The sequence below is a fragment of the Equus asinus genome, chromosome 7, assembly GCF_041296235.1.
Source record: "Equus asinus isolate D_3611 breed Donkey chromosome 7, EquAss-T2T_v2, whole genome shotgun sequence".
Taxonomy (NCBI): Eukaryota; Metazoa; Chordata; class Mammalia; order Perissodactyla; family Equidae; genus Equus; species Equus asinus.
The window spans coordinates 62,614,943-62,633,483 of record NC_091796.1 but is presented as its reverse complement, the minus strand read 5'-3'; the positions used below and the strand labels follow the sequence as shown (position 1 = coordinate 62,633,483).

At 40.3% G+C, this 18,541-nt stretch overlaps 1 protein-coding gene across 1 annotated transcript in view; it reads right to left on the bottom strand.

The window, feature by feature from the left end:
- L3MBTL4 (L3MBTL histone methyl-lysine binding protein 4) overlaps positions 1–18,541 on the bottom strand; it is a 469,197-nt gene that overhangs the window by 348,777 nt on the left and 101,879 nt on the right. Inside the window, 3 exon segments of the mRNA XM_070514531.1 lie at positions 3,399–4,278; positions 5,303–5,407; positions 12,156–12,320. The gene's annotated coding sequence lies outside the window, so the exon portion shown is untranslated.

The window sequence follows — 18,541 nt, the reverse complement described above, 5'->3', positions numbered from 1 at the left end:
AAGAGAGTTCTCTGTACAGGTTTTAAAACCAGACAGCTGAGGGCTCAAACCCCCGCTCCCCCTATAGCTGTGTGACATTGGGCAAGTGATTTAACCTCTCTGAACCTTAGTTTCCTAACCTGTGACTTGGAGATAATCATAACTTCTTTCCTGGATCATTTTAAGGATTAGAGATCCTCGGGTGAAGCCTTATTACACACACGTGGTAGACTCTCCGTGGTAGCTATCACAGGTATGTTGCCAGGTTTCAAATTGTTAAGACTGTATCCAGATTCAATAGAAACTGTTAGCTGGCCTACTTGTGTTTACCAAGTGAAAAATCATCTCAAATGAACAAATCTCTGATCAAAGAAGAATTCTGAGGAGAGAGTAAAGAAGAACCTTAAAACCCTAACTGAATTAATTACCTATTTAAAAAACATTTATTGAGCAATTATTATACGCCAGGAACTCTGCTGAGTTTTAAGGGTGCAAATAAAATACAACATCCAATGGTTGGGCGCTGACTACCCATCATTTGCTAGGCACTGACTCTCTGCTGAGTGGCTGATTAGAGGGCGTCCTCTGCCGTTCCCTCCTCCTCATCGCATTCTCACGGCCTGACTGTGACGACACTGCCCTCGCTCTTCCCCTGCGTCGCAGCCTTGGGCTCACCTTTGCCTTCCCTGCCCAGGCCTCTTCCCGTGCTCGACCGTCACTGCTGCTCTTCCAGGGCTTCCATCTGGCCACAGCCTACCCACGCACCCTACGCCATTCAGTCCACTTTCAATCTCACAGCATGATGACTGATGGATCTCCACCTCCCTCCGTCAAGTTTCAAACAAGTGGATCCAAAGTCCCACTGCACAGCTTCATCCAGACCCTCTACAAGCTCCCGAAACTCAATAATTACCAAAGGGAGTTCATCATTTTATATTCTAAAGCTCTTTTTACCTCCCACCCAAAGTTCCCTGAACTCGCTCTGTAGTTTCTTTCATCCACACTCCCTCCTCCACCAGCTAATTTCCTTGCTGTGGGCAGGATTCTCAGACGACCCCTGATAGAATCCCCTCCCCTGAGTGGGGTGGAACCTGTCACTTCCCTCTAGATCACCGAATACAGCAAAAGTGATGGGACAGTCCCTCCCTTGATTGTATCACAATATGACACCAACTCAACTGATTGGAGCCAGAATCTCTGCTGGCCTTGAAAATGTGATGGCATGCTGTAAGAGGGCCACATGGCAAACAACTGCAGAGCCTCTTGGAGCCAAGAGTGGCCCCTGTTTGACAGCCAGAGAAAACGGGAACCTCAGTCCTACAACCACAACAAACTGGATTCTGCTGAAAATCAGATGAGCTTGGAAGAGACCACTGAGCTCCAAAAGGAACTCAGCCAAGCCAACACTCTGATTTTACCTTTTGAGACCCTGAGCAGAGAATCCCTTTAAGCCTGGACACCTGACCTACAGAAAATCTGAGGTAACAGAAAAGGGGGGTTTTAATCCACTAAGTTTGTGGTAATTTGTTATGCAGCAATAGAAAACAAATACACATCTACTTATCCTTTAGGAGTTAACTCAGGAAGCTTTCTTTGATCCTACTTCCTTCTCCCCACTCCACCCACACTAGGTTGGGTAACCCTCTGAAGCCTGGAAATATCCTGTGCTAATCTCTGTTATTGGGCCTCTGGCACTGGACTGCCATCATCCATCCTATTGGTCTCACCTGCTTGATGAGCTTGCTGAGACAATGTCTTAACTACCCTTCATCCCCAGAACATAGTCTGGCACCTAGTCTAGCTCAACAAACATTTGCTGAATGAAGGCACGAATGCAAGGTTCAAGAATAGTATTTTTGGGCCTGGTAGATGACACACTGAAAGTTACCATGGATATCTTCGTGCAACTAATAAAGTAGCATCCTGATAAAAGGTACTATAACCCAGTGCTTCTCAAACTGTAACATGCATACAAATCACCTGGGCCTCTTGTTAAAATGCAGATCTTGAGTCAGTAGGTCTGGGGTGGGGCCTGAGATTATGAGTTTCCAACAAGCCAGCTGACGCCACTCAAGGTCTGGGGGCCACAGGCGGGGCCGCATGGCCGCTGCTCCATAGAGCGGGTGGGGGTGGGAGAGCAGGAACCCATCCTATCTGCCTCTCTTGTGCTGCATGTGAAACAATGAACTGAATCGGGTCTAATTTTCTAGGGTAGCTCTTTACCCCAATTTCATCCCCCTTTACCCACTCGACACGTGAAATTTACATAATTCAAAACAACATGAGTTCCGTCTCATAAAGGTTCTACTGCAAAAACTGAAATAGTAACAAGAAATAGTATTTAAAGAGTTGATTACATGAGCACAACAGCTCCTGAAGCATTTTTATAATCACTGTATCATTCAAATATAGAAAGGAATACAGAACATGCTGCCTGTCACTCAGTTGGTAGATTAGGGTGTTTGGTTCACCCTTCTTTATTTGCTATTGAAATTCTGCCTAGATAGAAGAAATGTATTCCTCACAAAAATGACATTACCTCTTCCTTAAGAGTTAAATTACTCAAGCTCCTTATGTCCATATGTCTTTTGGATGGATAAAGATTATAGATGTGTAGACATACACAGGAAAGATGATAATTTTGCACGTCAAAATAAATTTACATTTCTCTTATGCTATGCTGCCCTCATTCTTTGAACAATTTTGCAAATAAAAAAGGATTTAATACTATATGATAGAGCAGGAAGAATTCTGAATTTGGGGTCTGGTGACCTAAGACCAAACGCCAACCCTGCCATAAAGAGCTGCGAAACTGGAACAAATGACAGCGAGCCTCTGGCCCCGACTGCGCCGGTCTGTGAAATGAAGCACTTGGACTCCACGTTCCCCAGAGCTCCTGCGGCTCTAACATCCTCTGCCTCTGTCTGGGCTAACGCTTTCATAAAGCTCATAAATCCACACCACTATTAATGAATAGAGAATTAATTTTTTAAAAAAAGGAAAAATGAGCCCTTTTATCCTCCCAGACAGAACTCTTAAGGAAATAGACATGAATGGAGAAAAATAAAACCATTACTGTGATTTCTCAGGTTTCAAACTTTAGCTCTGAAAACTGAAAATAAAGCTTTAGGAATAAAACCCAGTGCTCTGAAAGGGGGAGATAATGGTTTAAGGAACATAAAATAAGTCTTTGCTATGGTACCTCTCCATCTGCCAATTTAAAATCCATCATTTCGGAAGAGAGGATTATGAGGTGGGAAAATAACCAAAAAGGCCTGATTTCTGTTCCCTCCTGATGGCCATGGATGCATCATATACTTATACTACAAGTTACAATGATGTTTTCTAATTAATCAGTGTCTTCATTTCCCTGTCTATGAATTCCAATCAAGGAAGCAAAACAAAGGATTTTCACCCACCAACTTGTGTTTGGTGATTTCAAGCCATGACCTTGGAACTGTCAGGCAACGCCTCCACCCTTCCCTTCACCGTCAGACCGCACTCCAGGAGCACTCCAGGGCTTTCGGGCACCTGCTGGTCCTCTGCCATCAGAACAGAGGGTGACACCCACTGGCTGCATGAACTGTAGGAAACACTGAAAGCCTGTTTAACAACTCCAGTGATAAACCACTATCTGAATTTCACCTGCTGTTTCAAGTCCACTTTTCAAATTCTTTTTTGCTCTGATTCAATGTGGGATACAAACTAAAGACAAATGAAATGAACCTTCTAGATAAAAGTACAGGAAAAGATTACTTGCCATTGCTCTCATGGAATTCAGATGCAGACAGAGAGGAAATGCTCTCAATTTTGTTCAAGTAATAATATAGCTACAGTCTCTGAATGACATCTCTATAGTATTTGCATTACTCACGTTTTTTATGTTCTGTATTTTATGATGCTTTGACATTTAGCGGCTTGTGGACAGAGGAGGGACTGGCCCTCTCAGAGTGAGCTCATTCCTAGAGGCAGCAAACAACTTGTCTGTGATCATGCCCTTGATGTGCAAACCAATGAAGCCTGAGTCCACACCCCTCTCACGTCTTTCTACCAGACACCTGCACTCTGGGACACTATTCTCCTGCCCTGAAGCATCCCGGGGCAGGCAGACCATTAAGACGGCCCTTAGAGCCGGACCACCGAAATTATCCAAACCAGCCGATGCTAAGTCTGCTCCCCTGCCTCGCCCACTCCTTCCCACAGAACACGATGAGGCTTGTGCCCACATTCTCCCTTGCTCCTGCTGCCTCCTGGCCAACTCTGGTGCATCCCTGGGCACAGCGTGATGTCCCTGGCCTCCTGGAAAAGAGAATAACAAACGATCTTCAGTGGCAGTGGTCTCTTGATCAGTGAGCCTCAATACACCTGGATAAAAACAAAATTCCAGGTATGTTTTAAAACAGTATTTGCTAAGACTTATATGAAAAATAAAGGGACCAAAATCTAAAACAGCTTTATAACATCTTCTTACTACGCTTCCTCTATATATAAATGAATTCTGTTGGCTGATGCAAACTGTCATCAGGCATGTGTGGGGCAACAAGATGATAAATGAAGTACTCCTGAAAGACAAGGAACTAAAATAATCCTACCCTCAACATTTTCTCAATATCTACTTAAAGATAGTACTAAAAAGACTTCATCGAAGCCAACACGGCCCCCTCCTGTCGGTGTGCCACATCCAGCAGCCACAACGTCAAGTACACCACGCTCTGCTCTGCCGGCAAGACCCTCTCAGCCTGGTCAGGCTGACCTCCCAGTCATCTTACTGTCTCATTATGTACCAAATTCCAGACTTACTGAAATGGAAAGACCCTTAAATATCTTCTAACCTAAGACCCTGGTTCTATAGACAAAGAAGCTGAGCCCCAGGATGGGGAAGGACTCGTCCCTGGTCACAGAGCTAATTATCACGAGAGCCAAAGACTAATGTCCAAATATTCTGGCCCCCAGTCCAGGGCTCATTCTACAAAACTTACCAGGTCATTATAATCTGGTCACATATCACATATGATAAAATGTGCTTCCAACCCTGTCCCTTTGCTCATGCTGCCTCCTCAGCCCGGACGATCCCTCTGGGACCCTTCAACTTCCTTCTCTCTCAAGGTCAGCTGCCCAGAGAGAGTACCCAGATGTGACAATGCAGTTAAGTTGTATTCCCTCATATTGCATTTTACCAGGCTGGATTTAAGAGCCGTTTTCTAAAACAGCATTAAATAAATATTTTTAGTTACTAAATAAATTAAATAAAGCATTAAACATGGACATCTTAGATGCTCTTCATCCTTCAAGGCCAAACGCGAGCTCCGCGCAATGATCCCACCTTCTCCGAAGGCTGAGCAGCCCGAGAGCACTGGCCCGAGAGCACCGGCTGCCTCCGCTCCTCCACAGCAGTCAGTTCTCTTCCACGCGGCCACATTCTAAGATCCTGTAGAGAATGAATAATGTCTCATATTTCTATTTCTCAAAGTTCATGATTCACTAATTAGATGTAGATTCACAGATTTTAAGAGGTTCAGGGGGAGAAGACTGGAACCTAACGTTTATTCAGTATCAGATATTTTATATACACAGACACCACATAGTTTATTCTCATATAGTCAAATAAAATTTCTTTTTTTATTTGGGAAACTTGCATTTTTATGTAGGAAATTTGAAATTTTACAGCCTACATATAGTTTGGGGTTTTGTGCCTAGAACACCAACATACACACCAAATATCTATGAATCACCAAATATCTATGACTATCTTTAAAAAAATGCTTAGTTTCCCCAATTATCATGTGCCTACACTTTGCCAGTCAATTCTAAAGGTGGTGGGTGGAAAAGGCTAGCAAATGGCACCCAAAATGACACCTGCCTGTGTGCTGGACGCTGTGGGAAGCACGGTGCATCAGGGAGACCACCGGGGCGGGGCGGGGCAGGGCCCGGCTGCAAGGCTGCAGCAGCACTGGGAGCCCGGCGCGGTGAACAGAAGCTCATCCACCGGCAGAGTTTAGTACACAAAGACATAAGATGTGTAATAAAACCTAACGAAAAGAATCACTCTCACAGCCGCTGTCAGAGAAGACTGAACTGGGCTCCCCTCTTTGGAGGATGATACGAACAGCTCATCAAAATGTCAAACGCACACACTCTTTAGTACAATTCTACTGATAAGATTTTGTCTATTGAAGTGGTGTACCCACAACATGACTAACAAAAATGTACAACTGAAATTTCACAAGCTTGTAATCCATCATAACATTAATAAAAAAAAAAAAAAAAAAAGATTTTGTCTATTAATCAACTGCAAAAGCATACAAGATATGTGAATAAGACCATTGGTTGTAACATGGCGTGTCATGTCAAAAAGTAAAAATCATCTAAATGTATACAGAAGAGCACTGTTCAAATAAATCATAGTTCAGCACAGAATGGAATGCCATGCACCACTGAAACTAATGACAACATCTGCATCTCCAAGATACAAACGCTTAAGAGCAAAAAAAGCAAGATATACAAGAAGAAAGAGAGTGCGGGCCCATTTGAGATACGCGTGTGCGTGTATGTGTGTATCATGAATGTCTATGCGCATGTAGAGTTTGAGTTTTTCAGCTTTCTCTTTTTGTTTTTGATTCATATATAAATATGAATCAAAACAAGAAAACGTAAACAGTGGTCACACCTTTAGGAAAAGATTTGGGGGTTTAGTGTGTGGGTGAGTGACTACGGCAGAGAATTTACTTCTTATTTTCATACCTATCAATATTATTTGATTTTTTTTAACTATGTGATTGTATATTGAAAAATATTAATAAGTATTTTTTAAATTCTATGAAGAAACATAAAAGTATTAGTCTAGGAAGACATACATTGACATATTATCAGCCTCTAAAAATTATTAGATATTCAAGATATGAAATCACTGTCTCAAAAGCAGATGTTCAGAAAGCACCAAACTCTCCATTAGTCTGGCGTTTCCCGTGCTTAACCTGCCAGCGCTAGTTTGCTGGGCTGACGGGAAATGTCACTGTATCATCCTAAGGGTAACATGCAAAGTAAAGGATGCTATTGATATTTCACACAAAATTCAAACATGATTTTAATCACTTAATTCAAACGCGCCTGAACCCCTTTCTCTCCACAGTGCATGCAGCCGCAGATGTATTAAATTGATTACTGTACTAAACCATTAAATTCAACTAATGAAGATGGACACTGTCATTGGCAACAAGCCCCAAACTGACAGTGCCATGTGGAACTCATCCCGAATGCACATCTTTCTAGTTATCCTATGTGAGCATCCTTTAAAACAATTACATGTCCCAAACACCTCGAAACTTAAATTAGTAATATGGATTTGAAATATTTTTTTACTCTTGATCAAAAAAATCCATTTGCATGGAGATGCCATTAGACACCAGGAACAACACTGAACAGACACTTGTGGTAATCCAGCAGCGAGGGCCCCACATGAAAACAGCACCTATGTAGGCGGTGAGCGCTTCTGGAGTTCAGAAAAGGGAAAATCCCAACGAGGGGTGCAAATCATGGTAAAACATTAGCATTAAATTAGAAACCAAGTGGGCTTTAAGAGAGAATTGAAATTTGTGCCAATACAGAAAGACAGAAGGTTAAACATTCAGGGTTTAGGGCAAGGTAAGCGAAGTGAGGAGGTGCAGTAATGATTTTAGCAGCGGGAAGTGAAATGATACTGAAGAAAGGCAGAAAACATGTTTGGAGAGGAACAGTGATGTTAAATATTAAACTAAAATATTTAAGAATTCTGCAGCAGCCACTATCAATTAACTACAGCACTGTTAATAGGTCAGACTCGTGCAGCTATTTCCCGAGGATCGTGGTTCTTAGGCATGAGTGTATACGGGACCCTCCTGGAGGGCTGGGTAATCTATAGCTTGCTGAGCCCCACCCCCAGAATGTCTGATTCAGCCGGTCTGGGGTGGGGCACAAGAATCTGCATTTCTAACTAACTCCCAGGTGATGCTGATGCTGCTAGTCCAGAGACCAGCAGAAGAACCACTAAGAATAACTTTGAACACATCATATACCCTCTTCACAGGAGGCATGCCACCGCAACCCAAAAACGCTGAGAACGGCATCCGTACATAACTTGAGATAGGTGCAGGCCTTCCCAAGTCTGGTCCAAGCAACCTCTGCGACAGCATGTGCTCTGGGGACAGTTAGAGCACACAGCTCTCAAGGAACTGGTCTAAGGGATGAAACCAGCCTGGACCCAGGAAGCCGGGCCTCAGCCCCATGTTAACCACCCACCTCCCAGTGAGGCTCATCCTGAGGAAACAGCTCTGTAGCTTGACACAGACTTATATTTAACATCTTAAAACCAACCAGGGACCAGACTGTCACTTGACACATTTCACTGAAGGCCTGGAGTTCATCAACCCACACCTAAACTGGCATCAAACCAAAGCACGTATCACATTGTGTCACTTCATTAACAGTGTAATGTGGAAATGCATAACCACACCCACACGAAGACCTCAAAACTCACATCCAAATAAATGATGAGAGCCCATGAGATCACTAATGAGAACACAAACAATGGCCCACTAACCCCAATACAGACACCAAGCAGGTCTCCTGGTCACTTCTGCCCACATTTAAATTTGCAGGAATAAAAAAAGTTATTATAAGGAAACAGCACATGTAACTAGAGGCGTGATGCATGATTATGCCCTCCAGCTGCTGAGATGTACTGTAAGGTATTTTTTAGATGTGATTAATATTTAAACAGTAGACTTTGAATAAAGCAGATTACCCTCCATAATGTGGCTGGGCCTCATCCAATCAGTTGAAGGCCTTATGAGAAAAAAGACTGACCTCTTCCCAGGAAGAGAGAATTCTGCTCCAGAATGCCTTTGGACTCGAGACTGCAACAAGTCTCTTCAGGGTCTCCAGCCTGCCAATCTGCCTGTCCATTTCAGACTTGTCAGCCCAAACAACTGCATGAGTCAACTCCTTCAAATCAATCTCTCTCTCCTTGTATACAAAATATACATAATATATATGTATATGTTAATTGATCATTATCAAGTAGGAACAGATTGTGAATAGACACTGTCACAGAACTGTCAACGACTCCTATTGGTTCTGCTTCTCTGGAGAACCCTGACAAATAACACCCCCGACAGGCCATAATCTCCATCCCTTACTGGATAATAATCAATTACCTCCATCCCGTGAACCCCAGGCCACTGAAGCAGAACATGCACACTTAATCGCTGCGCCACTGGGCGGGCCACTGAAATGTCCTGAATTCATCTTCTGCCTGTACTGCTGTTGACTCTGACCACCTCCGATCTTCTGCTCCAGTCAGTCCACAGGCCTTGCAGTCCGGAACACCACGTGCCTGCTGCTTCTCAGCCCACACTGCCGCTGGCCCCTCAAGCTGGGAACACCCTCCCACCGCCCACCTCGCCCTCTTTCAGCCTCTCTAGTTCTTACCCATCCTTCATGACTCAACTAAAAGGGACTTCCTCCCCTTGAGAAAAGCCTTCCTTGCTTACCTCCTGCTCCCAGTGGGTGGGTGTGTCTTACCTAAAACTCACAGTACCTGTGTTTGTCTTTGCCACAGCATTCAGCACTCTGTACTCTATTTTTTATTTGCAGATATGTCTTCCCTTAGGAGGCTGCAGGCTTCCTGACTCCGGCACGTGTGAGTTACTGACCCTTGTCTACAGGGACCAGCTCACAGTGGACTCTCAGTGAGTATCCATCGCTGGGAACTGCAAAAGCATGTTTCTGAATTACAAAGAAGCCTCAAACCCCGTAAGTTCAACGGCTATTAGTCTCGATCTACACATTACTCCTTCTAGAATGCTGCACGACTAGAGTGAGCGTACTTCTCGAACTCAACAACTCCTTCTTTTTCTTTCATATACCAAAATACCCAAAACAAACAAAAACACTTCCTCATTATCTGTCTGCTTCCAGTCAGATGGTATTTATGTCCTTAAGACAGGGACTTACACTAAATTCGCTAACGTTCCATTCATTTTGTAGGGCGTGAATACAATTTATCATTCCTAGCTCCCAGTAATACCCTGAACATTACGCAAACAAACAGTTTCGACTGGTCCTTTAGCAAAGTCTTCCTGCACGAGACCTCAGCACTGCGAGGCTGGCTTGCATTTCACAACTAACAACGCCCCATAGCTTGTCAGACTAAAATCATCTGGCTACTGAAGCCTTTCTCCTGGCCATCAAAGTGATCTGCATTGCTAGTCCCTGGTAATTATCTCAATAACTCTGATTGTTTAAAAAAAAAGACAAAACAAGAAAGCCTGAATTTATACTATTATGTATTGGAAAAAAGATGAAAATTTTTTACACTGAAGAGAAGTTTCAAAGTACAGTTTAGCAACAAGTGGATTCCCTTTAGATTTAGAAATAATAAAGCAAAAATATAAAAGGTACTTAACAGGCCGTATAAGATATTGCCACTAGACAAAAAGGAATCAGATACAATACTCCATCAAATACAATACAAAGGAGATGGATGATACGTAGACAGATGATAGATAGACAGACAGATACATAGACAGACAGATACATAGATAGATACATAGACAGACAGATACATAGACAGATAGGTGGTAGACAGGCTGACACTCAGAAAAACAGACACACAGGGAGGTTTTACGTAATCCTTTCACATGTCAATTTGCAGGACATATTCTAACCAAACAAATAGGATGCTTGTTTTGATATAAATTTCACCAGATATCCTTGGCACAGTACGAAATACATGGATTATTCCTATTGTCCCTGATATGTGAGGGTTCCAAATGTTACATCAGCCACACGCCTCCTTGCTGAGTTTTGAAGAAATAAAACAATTTTCGAGCCAAGGAAGAATAGCATCAGATGACACACAAGTTATTTCAAGCGGTTTTAATTAAAGAACTTTCGAAATAGTATTTTACATTTAAAAAAACAAGACAGGTAAGTATATGTAAATGATTTGTATTTCTGCAGAAAATTTGGAAATAGTACACTGCTATGTCAAGTTAATCCTCTTAGTCAGTTTGACTTTCCTCCATGGTTAGTAGAATTTCGTGTCTGCACATTGCCAGATACTTGTCTTACTGACCTCCTAATTAAACAGATGAATTAGAGTGTTATTTGGAAAGCAAATGAACAGTTTCAATACTTCAAATTAAAGGACTTTATAAACAGCAAAAATAATTCACTGTTTGCCTATGTCCAGTTGCTATTTGGTATTTCTTTCAAAAAATATTTATTGATCACCTATTATCATCAAGTTACTTTCAGAATATAAGGATGACTCATCAGACATTCTAGCAAGGGAGACAACTAAAGTAGCCACGTGCCCTATCTAACCAAGGGTAGTGCTGCCTTACGCCTCCCATCCTGGCGTAATTATTTATAGCACTGCCTTTCGCTCCTAAAATTGTTCCAGTTTAAACAATAAATCTTATGGCCACTGTACGGCTAAGAAACGTACGTAAATTAACAAGAAACATGATGATGCCATTAAAGAATTACAAATGGCCATTCACATAGTGTTCGTGGAAGGAAGTGCACGCCCCACAGAGCTGAGTTCTAGCCGCTTCTAGGGTGTTGCAGAGGATTTAAAGTGAATTTAGCACCAAAATATCAAATACAAATGTCTGACCATTGCATTGATTTCCCGCTACTTCACAAGTGTCACTAGGCTAAAATGTATTCACCCAGTTGGTACTCGATGTTAATCATACCTAGTAGTGGGTGTTTGAACAAATTAATAAATAATTACAAATGAATGCATTTTGATAACGTCTGCACAAATTATTGCTCCTGCTTAGTTATAGTAATAATAATAGCTAATGTTACCTGGGTATTCATACGCACCTGGCATAGCCATAATCCCTCTACATACAGACTTTCAACTGATATTTATTAATGCTTATGATAAAAAAACGCTTTCTCACCATTATCACCCCCATGTCACAGACGAGGAAACACCGACGGGATAAGTAACCTGCCCAAGATTACAGAACAAACGAGCACAGGCGGCCGCGCTCCCCACCCTCCTCCAAGCCCCCGCCGCCCGCTTTAGTCGAGTCGGGAGCCGCCCACGCCCCTCGGTTTTTCATCTTACCCTTATTATTTATTGTAAAATCTTAACAAATTACAGTTAAAACTGTACTTACTGTGCCCTCATGTGTCTTACATAATGCCTTATGAGCACAGCACAGGAAGTCCCAATATTCAGGGTCCAAAGGGTATCACACAGGGTTGTCTGAAACCGGAAGTGTTATCAACAGGCACCTCCCTAGATATATCTTCAATTTGAGTCCTTTCCATGGCCAGTCCAGCTATAATAAAAATCAGACAATCAGAAGCATATTCCTTTTCCTTCTCTCCCTCTCTCCCTCCCTCCCTCTCTCTCTCACACACACAGTCACAGCAGCAGTCCAGAGAGACAAGCCTCAGGGAATATCAGCACTGTAATAAGTCTGGTAAGTTTATCTTAGGGCTTACCTATCTGAATTCTTTCTAGAACAATATTTGACATTTTACACTCCATTCAAAAATGGGTAACATAGATAAATATTTTCTATCTCCTTAGAACACAGTATCTCTTAAGAGGTTTGTTCCATACTGAGGTCTCCAAACTTGAGCAAGCTAAGTTTCCAAAAGTTCACTCTAGAGAACTTCCTGCCAAGATGGCGTGGAATAGCCTTGCTTTGTGATACCCCTTTGCTGTAAACAAAGAACAAAGCCTTTAAAATATACACTGAATAACCCTTGTAAACCTGCAGCAAATCAGAAAGAAAGTGACAAGCGAGGCTAAAACCTTCAGTCCACTGGGCTCCAGAGGAAGGAAAAGGCAGAGGAAGCCCGGAGCCCAGGGGTCGACATGAGATGGGCGCTGCAGCCAGTTGTACCCATTCAAGACAGGAGATGGCGAGAGGTTCCACCAACCACAAATGGGAGCTGAGTGGAACTTCCACCACAAATGCATAGAGCTCCGGGTGACAGCAGTGAGTCTAAGAAGGCAGGAAGGGCAACACGCACTCCTGACCAGGACGTGGGCCCCAGGGAACCAGGCAGGGGTGACCACAAAACCAAAAAGCCAGGAGAAAGTGGGCACACACAGAATGAGAAAACAAGGTCCTCCCACTCAGTGTGCCTGAAAATCAAAATTCAAAACCACATACAGAAACCAAAGGCTAAGAAAGACAGCAAGTAAAATCAGCCGCTGGAGGAAGAAGTCACCCTGATGAAATTTAAACTACAAAGAATACTGACAAATATTCCTAAGTAAATAAGTTCAAGATGCTCAAAACGACAAATGAAAAAAGATCGCAAATGAACAAGAAATTATGAACAATAATACAAGGAAGTAAAGCAAAAAGTGTTGGAAATGAAATAAGTTTAAACATTAGCAATTTAAAGTGTGGTCAATAAGATATACGAACCTGACACACTTTTAGCTAGACACACCATGAAAAAGAGAAGATTCAGTTACTAAAACTGGAATGAGAGAGGGTACATCAGCACTGATCTTAGAGAAATCAAAAAGATTCTAAGGGAATACTATGAAAATTGTATGCGGATAAATTAGATAGCTTGCATGAAATCCCTAAAAAGACACAAATTACTGAAAATTAATCAAGAAGAAATAGAAAATCTGAATATTCTTATAACAAGTAAAGAGATAAAAATAGCAATTTTCAGACTTCCCAAAAAGAAAAGCCCAGGCCCAGACGACTTACACCAAATATTCAAAGAATTAATACCTATCCTTCACAGACTCTTCCAAAAAAGAGAAAAGAGGAAGGGATACTTCCAGTTCATTCTATGAGACCAGTATTGCCAATTCCAAAACAGACAGAGATATCACATGGAAAAAAACTACAGACCAGGATCCCTTACGAATATAGATTGAAAATACCTCAACAAACTGAATCCAGCAACATATAACAGGATTATACAACATAACTAGGAATGCAGGGTTAGTTTAACATTAGAAAATCAATTAATGTATTACACCATATTAAGAGATTTAAGGACAAAAACCACATAATCATATCAATAAAAACAGAAAAGTCTTTTAACAAAAGTTATACCCTTTAAAAGTTAAGAAACCTCTCAATAAAATAGAAACAGAAGCAACTTCCCAAAGCTGATAAAGAGCATTTATGAAACACCTACAACTAACATCATTCTCAGCGATCAAAGACTGAAACCTTCTCCCTAAGATCACAAACAAGGCAAGGAATTCTGCTGTCACAGCAGAATTTAATTTAATAACGTGCGGAAGTTTCTAGTGGGGGCAGTTAGGCAAGAAAAAGAAATAAAAAGGCATCTAAATGGGAAAGGAAGAAGTAAAACTCTCTCTGTTAAGGATGACATGATCTAGTATGTAAAAAATCCTAAGGAATCAATTAACAAAACTATTAGAACTAATAAATGAATTTACAAGGTTGCAGGATAGAAGGTCAATATAAAAAAATCAGTTGTATTTCTATACACAAGCAAATAACAAACCAAGAATAAATTAAAACAATCCTGTTCATAATAGAATCAAAAGATAAAATACATACAAATTTAACAAAAGAAGTCTAAGACGTGTAAAATGGAAACTACAAAACACTGTTAAAAGAAATTAATGAACAATATTCCTTGTTAATGGGTTGGAAGACATTAATTTTAAGATGGCAATATTCCCCAAATTAATGAACAGATTAAATGCAATATCAATCAAAATCCCAAGTGACTTTTTTGCAGAAATTGATAAATCAATCCTAAAACTCTTATGGCAATGCAAAGAACCCAGAATAGCCAAAACAATCATGAAAAAGAAGAAAGTTAGAGAACTCACACTTCCTAATTTCAAAGCTTACTACAGAGCTGCAGTAATTGTGACAGTGTGGTACTGGCATAAAGCCAGACATACAGACCAGCTGAACAGAATGATGTTCCAGAAATAAACCCATACATCTATCGTTAATTAATTTTCAACAAGGGTGCCCACTGGGGAAAGAACAGTCTTTTTCAATAAAAACGGTGCTGGGACAACTGGAAAAGCACATGCAAAAGAATGAAGCTGGATCCTTACCTTACACCATATACAAATATTAATTCAAAATGGACCATAGACTTAAATGTAAGAGCTAAAACTATGAAATTCTTAAAGAAAATAAAGGAGTAAATCTTCATAACCTTTGGTTAGGTAACGGCTTCTTGGATATGACACCAAAAGGACAAGTGACAAAAGAAAAATAGGTAAAGTAGACTAAATCAAAATTAAAACATTTTCTGCTGTAAATGATAACTGTCAAGAAAGTTAAAGGACAACCTACAGAATGGGAGAAAATATTTGAAAATCACATATCTAAAGGAAGATAATTTGAACATTTTCTCTAGAAAAAGACATTGAACAGCAAAGAATTTGAACAGGTATTTCTCTAGAAAAAGATGTACAAATGGCGAATACGCACATGAAAAGATACTCAACATCATTAATCACTAGGGAAATGGAAATAAAAAACACAAGATATCACTTCACATCCACTAAGACAGCTATAATCAAAAAGACAGACAGTAATAAGGATGTGGAGAAAATAGACTTCATACATTGCTAGTAGAATGTAAAATGGTGTAGCCACTTTGGAAAATAATTTGGCAGTGCCTCAAAATGTTAAAGTGAACCAGCGATTCCATTCCTAGGCATATATCCAAGAGAAATGAAAACATATGTCTAAACAAAAACTTGCACACGAATGTTCACAGCAGCATTATTCATAATAGCCCAAAGTGGAAACAACCCAAAGTCCATCAACTGATGAGTGAATGAACAAAATGTGGGGTTTCTATACAACATGGAATACTATTCAGGAAGAAAAAGAAATGATGCACTGATACATGGATGAACCGTGAAATGGGAAGTGACTGTTAATGGATATTGGGTGTCTTTCAGAGGCTACAGAATGTTCTAAAATTAGACTGTTATGATGATTGTACAACACTGTGAATATACTAAAAAGCCTTGAATTGTATGCTTTAGATGTGTGAATCATACACTACCTGAATTTTATCTCACTAAAGCTCCTTTAAAATGCAGTCATTGATACCAAAAAAGAAAACTGGAAAAGCAAAATACACTGAGACTAGACACAGTCCAAAAGATTGTAAGTAAATTCCAAGATGGGACTGAAGAAAACAGGGATAAAAGCTTAAGAAAATTTTTTTAGTGAGACAAAAGAAATGTACTGGCACCCAATATTGTGAAGATGACAATAATTCTGAAATTAATTTATAAGTCTATGCAATTCCAGTCAAAATTCTAATATCATTTTCTGGTGGAATTTGTCAAGCTTTTCCTAAAATGAAGAAACAAAGGACAAAAAAACTAACCTAAGAAGAGCTATGTGAAAATGTTTACCTTATCATCTTATTATGAAGCAATAGTTATTAAGTCAGTGTGATACTTGTACAGAGATAGGCTAACAGAGCAAGGAGACAGATGAGAGAGCCCTAAAAACGAAAGGTATGCGTGAAAACTTGATTATCAGAGAAGGTATAACGTCAGCTGTGAACTTTTCATATACGGCCTTTACTAAATTGATAAAAGTAAATCATTTTATAACTGATTTGTTGATAGATTTATCATAAAAGTGTTTTGAATTCCGTCAAATGCTTTTTGTGCGTCTATTGAGATGATCGTGTGATTTTTATCTTTCATTCTGTTAATGTGCTGTCTCACATTAACTGATGTTAGCATGTTGCACCATCCTTTTATGTCAGGCATAAATCCCACTTGTTCATAGTGTATGACCCTTTTAACGTGCTGTTTCATTCAGATTGCTTATATTTTGTTGAGGATTTTTCCTTCTATATACATCCAGGATATTGGCCTATAAGTTTCTTTTCATGTCTTGTCTTTGGCTTTGGTATCAAGGAAGTGGTGGCCTCATAAAATGAGTTTGGAAGTATTCTCTTCTGTTCAATTTTTTGCAAAAGTTTGATAAGGAATAGCATTAATTCTTACTTAAATGTTTGGAAGAATTCACCAATGAAGCCATCTGGTCCCGGGCTTTTCTTCACTGGGAGTTTTTTGATTACTGATTCAGTCTCCCTAGTAGTTATAGATCTGCTCTGTTTATTCATGAGTTAGTCTTGGAAGGTTGCATGTCTCTAGAGATTTATCCAATTCTTATAGGTTATTCAGTTTGTTGGTGCAATCATGGTAATCTCCTGTGATCCTTTTTATCTCTGTGGCATCAGATGTAATGTCCCCTCTCTCATTTCTGATTTCATTTGGTCTTCTCCCTGTTTCATAATTAGTTTAACAGCTAAGGATTTGTCAATTTTATTTATTTATTTTGTGGGGAGGTGGTCGTGGAGACTACTGACTTTAATTTTTTCCCCTTTATTTTTTTTATTGCAGTAATATAACATTATACAACTTTCAGGGTACATCATAATATATGTTGCATTCTGTGTAGATTACATCATGTTCACCATCCAAAGGCTAATTATAATCCATCCCCACACACATGTGCCTCATCACCCCTTTCAACCTCCCCCCTCCCCCTCTGGTAACCACCAATCCAATCTGTGTTGCTATGTGTTTCTTTGTCATGGTTTTAATCTTAAACTTGTGAGTGAGATCATACAGTATGTGACTTTCTCCCTCTAACTTATTTCACGTAGCATAATACCCTCAAGGTCCATCCATTTTGTCACAAATGACTGGATTTCGTAATTTTTCATGACTGAGTCATAGTCCATTGTGTATATATACCACGTGTTCCTTATCCATGAATCCCTTGATCGGCACCCCAATTGCTTCCAAGTCTTGGCTATTGTGAACAAGGCTGAAATAAAGATAGGGGTGCATGTATCTTTATCCATTAGTGTTTTCAAGTTCTTTGGATAAGTACCCAGCAGTGGGATAGCTGGATCATACGGTAGATCTATTCTTAATTTTCTGAGGAAACTCCATACTGTTTTACACAGTGGCTCCACCAGTTTACACTCCCACCAGCAGTGTACAATTCCCTTCTCTGCACATTCTCTCCAACACTTGTTTCCTGTCTTCTTGATTATAACTATTCAGACCAGAATGAGGTGATAACTCACTGAAGTTTTGATTTGCATTTCCCTGATAGTTAATGATGTTGAATATGTTTTCATGTGCCTATTGGCCATCCATATATCGTGTTGGAGAAATCTCTGTTCAGATCTTTTGTCCATTTTTTAATGGGGCTGTTGTCTTTTTTATTGTTGAGACATATGAGTTCTTTGTATATTTTGGATATTAACCCTTTATCTGATATATGGTTTGCAAAAATCTTCTCGCAATTATTAGATTGTCTTTTCATTTTGTTGATGGTTTCCTTTGCTGTGCAGCTTTATAGTTTGATGTAGTCCCATTTGTTTATTTTTTCTTTTGTTTCCCTTGCCCGGTCAGACATGGTACTTGAAAATATGCTGCTAAGACGGATGTAAAAGAGTGTACTGCCTAAGTTTTCTTCCAGAAGTTTCATGGTTTCAGGTCTTACATTCAAGTCTTTAATCCATTTTG